Source organism: Pseudophryne corroboree, chromosome 8, assembly GCF_028390025.1.
Source record: "Pseudophryne corroboree isolate aPseCor3 chromosome 8, aPseCor3.hap2, whole genome shotgun sequence".
NCBI classification, from domain to species: Eukaryota; Metazoa; Chordata; class Amphibia; order Anura; family Myobatrachidae; genus Pseudophryne; species Pseudophryne corroboree.
The window spans coordinates 156,530,433-156,547,932 of record NC_086451.1 but is presented as its reverse complement, the minus strand read 5'-3'; positions in this window follow the sequence as shown (position 1 = coordinate 156,547,932).

Sequence of the window (17,500 nt, the reverse complement as noted above, 5' to 3'; positions counted from 1 at the left end):
TTGTGACAACATTAACATTATTACACCACCATCATCATCATCATCATCATCATCATCATCATCATCATCATCATCATCATCATGATATCTTCACCATTGTGACATCATCACTGTTATGACATCATCAACATTAAGACATGAACACCATTATGACATTATCACTATTGTGACAACATTAACATTATGACATCATCATCATCATCATCATCATCATCATCATCATCATGATATCTTCAACATTGTGATATCATCACTAGTATGGCATCATCACCATTATGACATGAAAACCATTATGACATTATCACTATTGTGACAACATTATCATTATTACATCATCATCATCATCATCATCATCATCATCATCATCATCATCATCATCATTATATCTTCACCATTGTGACATCATCACTATTATGACATCATCAACATTAAGACATGCACACCATTATGACATTATAACTATTGTGACAACATTAACATTATGTCATCATCATCATCATCATCATCATCATTAGGATATCTTCACCATTGTGACTTCATCACTATTATGACATCATCAACATTAAGACATGAACACCATTATGACATTATCACTATTGTGACAACATTAACATTATGACATCATCATCATCATCATCATCATCATCATCATCATCATCATCATCATGATATCTTCAACATTGTGATATCATCACTAGTATGGCATCATCACCATTATGACATGAAAACCATTATGACATTATCACTATTGTGACAACATTATCATTATGACATCATCATCATCATCATCATCATCATCATCATCATCATCATCATCATCATCATTATGATATCTTCACCATTGTGACATCATCACTATTATGACATCATCAACATTAAGACATGCACACCATTATGACATTATCACTATTGTGACAACATTAACATTATGTCATCATCATCATCATCATCATCATCATCATCATCATCATCATCATCATCACTATTATGACATCATCACTATTATGACATCATCAACATTAAGACATGAACACCATTATGACATTATCACTATTGTGACAACATTAACATTATGACATCATCATCATCATCATTATTATGATATCTTCACCATTGTGACATCATTACTATTATGACATCATCAACATTAAGACATGCACACCATTATTACATTATCACTATTGTGACAACATTAACATTATGACATCATCATCATCATCATCATCATCGTCATCATAATCATCATCATCATTGAGACATCATCACTATTATGACATCATCAACATTAAGACATGAACACCATTATGACATTATCACTATTGTGACAACATTAACATTATGACATCATCATCATCATCATTATGATATCTTCACCATTGTGACATCATCACTATTATGACATCATCAACATTAAGACATGCACACCATTATGACATTATCACTATTGTGACAACATTAACATTATGTCATCATCATCATCATCATCATCATCATCATCATCATCATCATCATCATCATCACTATTATGACATCATCACTATTATGACATCATCACTATTATGACATCATCAACATTAAGACTTGAACACCATTATGACATTATCACTTTTGTGACAACATTAACATTATGACATCATCATCATCATCATCATCATCATCATCATCATCATCATGCTATCTTCAACATTGTGATATCATCACTATTATGACATCATCACCATTATGACATGAAAACCATTATGACAATATCACTATTGTGACAACATTATCATTATGACATCATCATCATCATCATGTTCATATTCATTATGATATCTTCACCATTGTGACATCATCACTATTATGACATCATCAACATTAAGACATGAACACCATTATGACATTATCACTATTGTGACAACATTAACATTATGACATCATCATCATCATCATCATCATCATCATCATCATCATGATATATTCAACATTGTGATATCATCGCTATTATGACATCATCACCATTATGACATGAAAACCATTATGACATTATCACTTTTGTGACAACATTATAATTATGACATCATCATCATCATCATCATTATGATATCTTCACCATTGTGACATCATCACTATTATGACATCATCAACATTAAGACATGAACACCATTATGACATTATCACTATTGTGACAACATTAACATTATGACCTCATCATCACCATCATCAGCATTATTATCATCATTATCATCATCATCATCATCATCATCATCATCATCATCATCATCATCATCATATCTTCAACATTGTGATATCATCACTATTATGACATCATCACCATTATGACATGAAAACCATTATGACATCATCATCATCATCATCATCATCATCATCATCATCATCATCATATCTTCACCATTGTGACATCATCAATATCAAGACTTGAACACCATTATGACATTATCACTATTGTGACAACATTAACATTATTACATCATCATCATCATCATCATCATCATCATCATCATCATCATCATCATCATCATCATGATATCTTCACCATTGTGACATCTTCACCACTGTGACATCATCAATATTAAGACTTGAACACCATTATGACATTATCACTATTGTGACAACATTAACATTATTACACCACCATCATCATCATCATCATCATCATCATCATCATCATCATCATCATGATATCTTCACCATTGTGACATCATCACTGTTATGACATCATCAACATTAAGACATGAACACCATTATGACATTATCACTATTGTGACAACATTAACATTATGACATCATCATCATCATCATCATCATCATCATCATCATCATCATGATATCTTCAACATTGTGATATCATCACTAGTATGGCATCATCACCATTATGACATGAAAACCATTATGACATTATCACTATTGTGACAACATTATCATTATTACATCATCATCATCATCATCATCATCATCATCATCATCATCATCATCATCATTATATCTTCACCATTGTGACATCATCACTATTATGACATCATCAACATTAAGACATGCACACCATTATGACATTATAACTATTGTGACAACATTAACATTATGTCATCATCATCATCATCATCATCATTAGGATATCTTCACCATTGTGACTTCATCACTATTATGACATCATCAACATTAAGACATGAACACCATTATGACATTATCACTATTGTGACAACATTAACATTATGACATCATCATCATCATCATCATCATCATCATCATCATCATCATCATCATCATCATCATGATATCTTCAACATTGTGATATCATCACTAGTATGGCATCATCACCATTATGACATGAAAACCATTATGACATTATCACTATTGTGACAACATTATCATTATGACATCATCATCATCATCATCATCATCATCATCATCATCATCATCATCATCATCATTATGATATCTTCACCATTGTGACATCATCACTATTATGACATCATCAACATTAAGACATGCACACCATTATGACATTATCACTATTGTGACAACATTAACATTATGTCATCATCATCATCATCATCATCATCATCATCATCATCATCATCATCATCATCATCACTATTATGACATCATCACTATTATGACATCATCAACATTAAGACATGAACACCATTATGACATTATCACTATTGTGACAACATTAACATTATGACATCATCATCATCATCATTATTATGATATCTTCACCATTGTGACATCATTACTATTATGACATCATCAACATTAAGACATGCACACCATTATTACATTATCACTATTGTGACAACATTAACATTATGACATCATCATCATCATCATCATCGTCATCATAATCATCATCATCATTGAGACATCATCACTATTATGACATCATCAACATTAAGACATGAACACCATTATGACATTATCACTATTGTGACAACATTAACATTATGACATCATCATCATCATCATTATGATATCTTCACCATTGTGACATCATCACTATTATGACATCATCAACATTAAGACATGCACACCATTATGACATTATCACTATTGTGACAACATTAACATTATGTCATCATCATCATCATCATCATCATCATCATCATCATCATCACTATTATGACATCATCACTATTATGACATCATCACTATTATGACATCATCAACATTAAGACATGAACACCATTATGACATTATTACTATTGTGACAACATTAACATTATGACATCATCATCATCATCATCATCATCATCATCATCATCATGATATCTTCACCATTGTGACATAATTACTATTATGACATCATCAACATTAAGACATGCACACCATTATTACATTATCACTATTGTGACAACATTAACATTATGACATCATCATCATCATCATCATCATCATCGTCATCATAATCATCATCTTCATTGAGACATCATCACTATTATGACATCATCAACATTAAGACATGAACACCATTATTACATTATCACTATTGTGACAACATTAACATTATGACATCATCATCAACAACATCATCATCATCATTGTGACATCATCACTATTATGACATCATCACTATTATGACATCATCAACATTAAGACATGAACACCATTATGACATTATCACTATTGTGACAACATTAACATTATGACATCATCATCATCATCATCATCATCATCATCATCATTATCATCATCATCATTATGATATCTTCACCATTGTGACATCATCACTATTATGACATCATCAACATTAAGACATGCACACCATTATGACATTATCACTATTGTGACAACATTAACATTATGTCATCATCATCATCATCATCATCATCATCATCATCATCATTATGATATCTTCACCATTGTAACATTATCACTATTATGACATCATCAACATTAAGACTTGAACACCATTATGACATTATCACTTTTGTGACAACATTAACATTATGACATCATCATCATCATCATCATCATCATCATCATCATCATCATCATCATCATCATCATGCTATCTTCAACATTGTGATATCATCACTATTATGACATCATCACCATTATGACATGAAAACCATTATGACAATATCACTATTGTGACAACATTATCATTATGACATCATCATCATCATCATGTTCATATTCATTATGATATCTTCACCATTGTGACATCATCACTATTATGACATCATCAACATTAAGACATGCACACCATTATGACATTATAACTATTGTGACAACATTAACATTATGTCATCATCATCATCATCATCATCATCATCATCATCATCATCATCATGATATCTCACCATTGTGACATCATCACTATTATGACATCATCAACATTAAGACATGAACACCATTATGACATTATCACTATTGTGACAACATTAACATTATGACATCATCATCATCATCATCATCATCATGATATATTCAACATTGTGATATCATCGCTATTATGACATCATCACCATTATGACATGAAAACCATTATGACATTATCACTTTTGTGACAACATTATAATTATGACATCATCATCATCATCATCATCATCATCATCATTATGATATCGTCACCATTGTGACATCATCACTATTATGACATCATCAACATTAAGACATGAACACCATTATGACATTATCACTATTGTGACAACATTAACATTATGACCTCATCATCACCATCATCATCATTATTATCATCATTATTATCATCATCATCATCATCATCATCATCATCATCATCATATCTTCAACATTGTGATATCATCACTATTATGACATCATCACCATTATGACATGAAAACCATTATGACATCATCATCATCATCATCATCATCATCATCATCATCATCATCATCATCATCATCATCATCATCATCATATCTTCACCATTGTGACATCATCAATATCAAGACTTGAACACCATTATGACATTATCACTATTGTGACAACATTAACATTATTACATCATCATCATCATCATCATCATCATCATCATCATCATGATATCTTCACCATTGTGACATCTTCACCACTGTGACATCATCAATATTAAGACTTGAACACCATTATGACATTATCACTATTGTGACAACATTAACATTATTACATCATCATCATCATCATCATCATCATCATCATCATCATCATCATCATCATCATCATCATCATCATCATGATATCTTCACCATTGTGACATCATCACTGTTATGACATCATCAACATTAAGACATGAACACCATTATGACATCATCACTATTGTGACAACATTAACATTATGACATCATCATCATCATCATCATCATCATCATCATCATCATCATCATCATCATCATCATCATCATGATATCTTCAACATTGTGATATCATCACTAGTATGGCATCATCACCATTATGACATGAAAACCATTATGACATTATCACTATTGTGACAACATTATCATTATTACATCATCATCATCATCATCATCATCATCATCATCATCATCATCATCATCATCATTATGATATCTTCACCATTGTGACATCATCACTATTATGACATCATCAACATTAAGACATGCACACCATTATGACATTATAACTATTGTGACAACATTAACATTATGTCATCATCATCATCATCATCATCATCATCATCATCATCATTAGGATATCTTCACCATTGTGACTTCATCACTATTATGACATCATCAACATTAAGACATGAACACCATTATGACATTATCACTATTGTGACAACATTAACATTATGACCTCATCATCATCATCATCATCATCATCATCATCATCATCATCATCATGATATCTTCAACATTGTGATATCATCACTAGTATGGCATCATCACCATTATGACATGAAAACCATTATGACATTATCACTATTGTGACAACATTATCATTATGACATCATCATCATCATCATCATCATCATCATCATCATTATGATATCTTCACCATTGTGACATCATCACTATTATGACATCATCAACATTAAGACATGCACACCATTATGACATTATAACTATTGTGACAACATTAACATTATGTCATCATCATCATCATCATTAGGATATCTTCACGATTGTGACTTCATCACTATTATGACATCATCAACATTCAGACATGAACACCATTATGACATTATCACTATTGTGACAACATTAACATTATGACATCATCATCATCATCATCATCATCATCATCATCATCATCATCATCATATCTTCAACATTGTGATATCATCACTATTATGACATCATCACCATTATGACATGAAAACCATTATGACATTATCACTATTGTGACAACATTATCATTATGACATCATCATCATCATCATCATCATCATCATCATTATGATATCTTCACCATTGTGACATCATCACTATTATGACATCATCAACATTAAGACATGAACACCATTATTACATTATCACTATTGTGACAACATTAACATTATGACATCATCATCAACAACATCATCATCATCATCATTGTGACATCATCACTATTATGACATCATCACTATTATGACATCATCAACATTAAGACATGAACACCATTATGACATTATCACTATTGTGACAACATTAACATTATGACATCATCATCATCATCATCATCATCATCATCATCATCATCATCATCATTATGATATCTTCACCATTGTGACATCATCACTATTATGACATCATCAACATTAAGACATGCACACCATTATGACATTATCACTATTGTGACAACATTAACATTATGTCATCATCATCATCATCATCATCATCATCATCATCATCATCATCATCATGATATCTTCACCATTGTAACATTATCACTATTATGACATCATCAACATTAAGACTTGAACACCATTATGACATTATCACTTTTGTGACAACATTAACATTATGACATCATCATCATCATCATCATCATCATCATCATCATCATCATCATCATGCTATCTTCAACATTGTGATATCATCACTATTATGACATCATCACCATTATGACATGAAAACCATTATGACAATATCACTATTGTGACAACATTATCATTATGACATCATCATCATCATCATGTTCATATTCATTATGATATCTTCACCATTGTGACATCATCACTATTATGACATCATCAACATTAAGACATGAACACCATTATGACATTATCACTATTGTGACAACATTAACATTATGACATCATCATCATCATCATCATCATCATCATCATGATATATTCAACATTGTGATATCATCGCTATTATGACATCATCACCATTATGACATGAAAACCATTATGACATTATCACTATTGTGACAACATTAACATTATTACATCATCATCATCATCATCATCATCATCATCATCATCATCATGATATCTTCACCATTGTGACATCTTCACCACTGTGACATCATCAATATTAAGACTTGAACACCATTATGACATTATCACTATTGTGACAACATTAACATTATTACATCACCATCATCATCATCATCATCATCATCATCATCATCATCATCATCATCATCATCATCATCATCATGATATCTTCACCATTGTGACATCATCACTGTTATGACATCATCAACATTAAGACATGAACACCATTATGACATTATCACTATTGTGACAACAGTAACATTATGACATCATCATCATCATCATCATCATGATATCTTCAACATTGTGATATCATCACTAGTATGGCATCATCACCATTATGACATGAAAACCATTATGACATTATCACTATTGTGACAACATTATCATTATTACATCATCATCATCATCATCATCATCATCATCATCATCATCATCATCATCATCATCATTATATCTTCACCATTGTGACATCATCACTATTATGACATCATCAACATTAAGACATGAACACCATTATGACATTATCACTATTGTGACAACATTAACATTATGACATCATCATCATGATATCTTCAACATTGTGATATCATCACTAGTATGGCATCATCACCATTATGACATGAAAACCATTATGACATTATCACTGTTGTGACAACATTATCATTATGACATCATCATCATCATCATCATCATCATCATCATCATTATGATATCTTCACCATTGTGACATCATCACTATTATGACATCATCAACATTAAGACATGCACACCATTATGACATTATCACTATTGTGACAACATTAACATTATGTCATCATCATCATCATCATCATCATCATCATCATCATCATCATCATCACTATTATGACATCATCACTATTATGACATCATCAACATTAAGACATGAACACCATTATGACATTATCACTATTGTGACAACATTAACATTATGACATCATCATCATCATCATCATCATCATCATCATTATGATATCTTCACCATTGTGACATCATTACTATTATGACATCATCAACATTAAGACATGCACACCATTATTACATTATCACTATTGTGACAACATTAACATTATGACATCATCATCATCATCATCATCATCATCGTCATCATAATCATCATCATCATCATTGAGACATCATCACTATTATGACATCATCAACATTAAGACATGAACACCATTATTACATTATCACTATTGTGACAACATTAACATTATGACATCATCATCAACAACATCATCATCATCATCATCATTGTGACATCATCACTATTATGACATCATCAACATTAAGACATGAACACCATTATGACATTATCACTATTGTGACAACATTAACATTATGACATCATCATCATCATTATGATATCTTCACCATTGTGACATCATCACTATTATGACATCATCAACATTAAGACATGCACACCATTATGACATTATCACTATTGTGACAACATTAACATTATGTCATCATCATCATCATCATCATCATCATCATCATCATCATCATCATCATCACTATTATGACATCATCACTATTATGACATCATCACTATTATGACATCATCAACATTAAGACATGAACACCATTATGACATTATTACTATTGTGACAACATTAACATTATGACATCATCATCATCATCATCATCATCATCATCATGATATCTTCACCATTGTGACATAATTACTATTATGACATCATCAACATTAAGACATGCACACCATTATTACATTATCACTATTGTGACAACATTAACATTATGACATCATCATCATCATCATCATCGTCATCATAATCATCATCTTCATTGAGACATCATCACTATTATGACATCATCAACATTAAGACATGAACACCATTATTACATTATCACTATTGTGACAACATTAACATTATGACATCATCATCAACAACATCATCATCATCATTGTGACATCATCACTATTATGACATCATCACTATTATGACATCATCAACATTAAGACATGAACACCATTATGACATTATCACTATTGTGACAACATTAACATTATGACATCATCTTCATCATCATCATCATCATCATCATCATCATCATCATCATCATCATTATCATCATCATTATGATATCTTCACCATTGTGACATCATCACTATTATGACATCATCAACATTAAGACATGCACACCATTATGACATTATCACTATTGTGACAACATTAACATTATGTCATCATCATCATCATCATCATCATCATTATGATATCTTCACCATTGTAACATTATCACTATTATGACATCATCAACATTAAGACTTGAACACCATTATGACATTATCACTTTTGTGACAACATTAACATTATGACATCATCATCATCATCATCATCATCATCATCATCATCATGCTATCTTCAACATTGTGATATCATCACTATTATGACATCATCACCATTATGACATGAAAACCATTATGACAATATCACTATTGTGACAACATTATCATTATGACATCATCATCATCATCATCATCATCATCATCATCATCATCATCATCATCATCATCATCATCATCATCATTATATCTTCACCATTGTGACATCATCATCATCATCATCATCACTATTATGACATCATCACTATTATGACATCATCACTATTATGACATCATCAACATTAAGACATGAACACCATTATGACATTATTACTATTGTGACAACATTAACATTATGACATCATCATCATCATCATCATCATCATGATATATTCAACATTGTGATATCATCGCTATTATGACATCATCACCATTATGACATGAAAACCATTATGACATTATCACTTTTGTGACAACATTATAATTATGACATCATCATCATCATCATCATCATTATGATATCGTCACCATTGTGACATCATCACTATTATGACATCATCAACATTAAGACATGAACACCATTATGACATTATCACTATTGTGACAACATTAACATTATGACCTCATCATCACCATCATCATCATTATTATCATCATTATTATCATCATCATCATCATCATCATCATCATCATCATCATCATCATCATATCTTCAACATTGTGATATCATCACTATTATGACATCATCACCATTATGACATGAAAACCATTATGACATCATCATCATCATCATCATCATCATCATCATCATCATCATCATCATCATCATATCTTCACCATTGTGACATCATCAATATCAAGACTTGAACACCATTATGACATTATCACTATTGTGACAACATTAACATTATTACATCATCATCATCATCATCATCATCATCATCATCATCATGATATCTTCACCATTGTGACATCTTCACCACTGTGACATCATCAATATTAAGACTTGAACACCATTATGACATTATCACTATTGTGACAACATTAACATTATTACATCATCATCATCATCATCATCATCATCATCATCATCATCATCATGATATCTTCACCATTGTGACATCATCACTGTTATGACATCATCAACATTAAGACATGAACACCATTATGACATCATCACTATTGTGACAACATTAACATTATGACATCATCATCATCATCATCATCATCATCATCATCATCATCATCATCATCATCATCATGATATCTTCAACATTGTGATATCATCACTAGTATGGCATCATCACCATTATGACATGAAAACCATTATGACATTATCACTATTGTGACAACATTATCATTATTACATCATCATCATCATCATCATCATCATCATCATCATCATCATTATGATATCTTCACCATTGTGACATCATCACTATTATGACATCATCAACATTAAGACATGCACACCATTATGACATTATAACTATTGTGACAACATTAACATTATGTCATCATCATCATCATCATCATCATCATCATCATCATTAGGATATCTTCACCATTGTGACTTCATCACTATTATGACATCATCAACATTAAGACATGAACACCATTATGACATTATCACTATTGTGACAACATTAACATTATGACCTCATCATCATCATCATCATCATCATCATCATCATCATCATGATATCTTCAACATTGTGATATCATCACTAGTATGGCATCATCACCATTATGACATGAAAACCATTATGACATTATCACTATTGTGACAACATTATCATTATGACATCATCATCATCATCATCATCATCATCATCATCATCATTATGATATCTTCACCATTGTGACATCATCACTATTATGACATCATCAACATTAAGACATGCACACCATTATGACATTATAACTATTGTGACAACATTAACATTATGTCATCATCATCATCATCATTAGGATATCTTCACGATTGTGACTTCATCACTATTATGACATCATCAACATTCAGACATGAACACCATTATGACATTATCACTATTGTGACAACATTAACATTATGACATCATCATCATCATCATCATCATCATCATATCTTCAACATTGTGATATCATCACTATTATGACATCATCACCATTATGACATGAAAACCATTATGACATTATCACTATTGTGACAACATTATCATTATGACATCATCATCATCATCATCATCATCATCATCATCATCATCATCATTATGATATCTTCACCATTGTGACATCATCACTATTATGACATCATCAACATTAAGACATGAACACCATTATTACATTATCACTATTGTGACAACATTAACATTATGACATCATCATCAACAACATCATCATCATCATCATCATTGTGACATCATCACTATTATGACATCATCACTATTATGACATCATCAACATTAAGACATGAACACCATTATGACATTATCACTATTGTGACAACATTAACATTATGACATCATCATCATCATCATCATCATCATCATTATGATATCTTCACCATTGTGACATCATCACTATTATGACATCATCAACATTAAGACATGCACACCATTATGACATTATCACTATTGTGACAACATTAACATTATGTCATCATCATCATCATCATCATCATCATCATCATCTCATCATCATGATATCTTCACCATTGTAACATTATCACTATTATGACATCATCAACATTAAGACTTGAACACCATTATGACATTATCACTTTTGTGACAACATTAACATTATGACATCATCATCATCATCATCATCATCATCATCATCATCATCATCATCATCATCATGCTATCTTCAACATTGTGATATCATCACTATTATGACATCATCACCATTATGACATGAAAACCATTATGACAATATCACTATTGTGACAACATTATCATTATGACATCATCATCATCATCATCATCATCATGTTCATATTCATTATGATATCTTCACCATTGTGACATCATCACTATTATGACATCATCAACATTAAGACATGAACACCATTATGACATTATCACTATTGTGACAACATTAACATTATGACATCATCATCATCATCATCATCATCATCATCATCATCATCATCATCATCATCATGATATATTCAACATTGTGATATCATCGCTATTATGACATCATCACCATTATGACATGAAAACCATTATGACATTATCACTATTGTGACAACATTAACATTATTACATCATCATCATCATCATCATCATCATCATCATCATGATATCTTCACCATTGTGACATCTTCACCACTGTGACATCATCAATATTAAGACTTGAACACCATTATGACATTATCACTATTGTGACAACATTAACATTATTACATCACCATCATCATCATCATCATCATCATCATCATCATCATCATGATATCTTCACCATTGTGACATCATCACTGTTATGACATCATCAACATTAAGACATGAACACCATTATGACATTATCACTATTGTGACAACAGTAACATTATGACATCATCATCATCATCATCATCATGATATCTTCAACATTGTGATATCATCACTAGTATGGCATCATCACCATTATGACATGAAAACCATTATGACATTATCACTATTGTGACAACATTATCATTATTACATCATCATCATCATCATCATCATCATCATCATCATCATCATCATCATCATCATTATATCTTCACCATTGTGACATCATCACTATTATGACATCATCAACATTAAGACATGAACACCATTATGACATTATCACTATTGTGACAACATTAACATTATGACATCATCATCATCATCATCATCATCATCATGATATCTTCAACATTGTGATATCATCACTAGTATGGCATCATCACCATTATGACATGAAAACCATTATGACATTATCACTGTTGTGACAACATTATCATTATGACATCATCATCATCATCATCATCATCATCATCATCATCATTATGATATCTTCACCATTGTGACATCATCACTATTATGACATCATCAACATTAAGACATGCACACCATTATGACATTATCACTATTGTGACAACATTAACATTATGTCATCATCATCATCATCATCATCATCATCATCATCATCACTATTATGACATCATCACTATTATGACATCATCAACATTAAGACATGAACACCATTATGACATTATCACTATTGTGACAACATTAACATTATGACATCATCATCATCATCATCATCATCATCATCATCATTATGATATCTTCACCATTGTGACATCATTACTATTATGACATCATCAACATTAAGACATGCACACCATTATTACATTATCACTATTGTGACAACATTAACATTATGACATCATCATCATCATCATCATCATCATCGTCATCATAATCATCATCATCATCATTGAGACATCATCACTATTATGACATCATCAACATTAAGACATGAACACCATTATTACATTATCACTATTGTGACAACATTAACATTATGACATCATCATCAACAACATCATCATCATCATCATTGTGACATCATCACTATTATGACATCATCAACATTAAGACATGAACACCATTATGACATTATCACTATTGTGACAACATTAACATGATGACATCATCATCATCATTATGATATCTTCACCATTGTGACATCATCACTATTATGACATCATCAACATTAAGACATGCACACCATTATGACATTATCACTATTGTGACAACATTAACATTATGTCATCATCATCATCATCATCATCATCATCATCATCATCATCATCATCATCATCATCATCACTATTATGACATCATCACTATTATGACATCATCACTATTATGACATCATCAACATTAAGACATGAACACCATTATGACATTATTACTATTGTGACAACATTAACATTATGACATCATCATCATCATCATCATCATCATCATCATGATATCTTCACCATTGTGACATAATTACTATTATGACATCATCAACATTAAGACATGCACACCATTATTACATTATCACTATTGTGACAACATTAACATTATGACATCATCATCATCATCATCATCGTCATCATAATCATCATCTTCATTGAGACATCATCACTATTATGACATCATCAACATTAAGACATGAACACCATTATTACATTATCACTATTGTGACAACATTAACATTATGACATCATCATCAACAACATCATCATCATCATTGTGACATCATCACTATTATGACATCATCACTATTATGACATCATCAACATTAAGACATGAACACCATTATGACATTATCACTATTGTGACAACATTAACATTATGACATCATCTTCATCATCATCATCATCATCATCATTATCATCATCATTATGATATCTTCACCATTGTGACATCATCACTATTATGACATCATCAACATTAAGACATGCACACCATTATGACATTATCACTATTGTGACAACATTAACATTATGTCATCATCATCATCATCATCATCATCATCATCATCATCATCATTATGATATCTTCACCATTGTAACATTATCACTATTATGACATCATCAACATTAAGACTTGAACACCATTATGACATTATCACTTTTGTGACAACATTAACATTATGACATCATCATCATCATCATCATCATCATCATCATCATCATCATCATCATCATCATCATCATGCTATCTTCAACATTGTGATATCATCACTATTATGACATCATCACCATTATGACATGAAAACCATTATGACAATATCACTATTGTGACAACATTATCATTATGACATCATCATCATCATGTTCATATTCATTATGATATCTTCACCATTGTGACATCATCACTATTATGACATCATCAACATTAAGACATGCACACCATTATGACATTATAACTATTGTGACAACATTAACATTATGTCATCATCATCATCATCATCATCATCATCATCATCATCATCATGATATCTCACCATTGTGACATCATCACTATTATGACATCATCAACATTAAGACATGAACACCATTATGACATTATCACTATTTTGACAACATTAACATTATGACATCATCATCATCATCATCATCATCATCATCATCATCATCATGATATATTCAACATTGTGATATCATCGCTATTATGACATCATCACCATTATGACATGAAAACCATTATGACATTATCACTTTTGTGACAACATTAACATTATGACCTCATCATCACCATCATCATCATTATTATCATCATTATTATCATCATCATCATCATCATCATCATCATCATCATCATCATCATCATATCTTCAACATTGTGATATCATCACTATTATGACATCATCACCATTATGACATGAAAACCATTATGACATCATCATCATCATCATCATCATCATCATCATCATTATCATATCTTCACCATTGTGACATCATCAATATCAAGACTTGAACACCATTATGACATTATCATTATTGTGACAACATTAACATTATTACATCATCATCATCATCATCATCATGATATCTTCACCATTGTGACATCTTCACCACTGTGACATCATCAATATTAAGACTTGAACACCATTATGACATTATCACTATTGTGACAACATTAACATTATTACATCATCATCATCATCATCATCATCATCATCATCATCATCATCATCATCATCATCATCATCATCATGATATCTTCACCATTGTGACATCATCA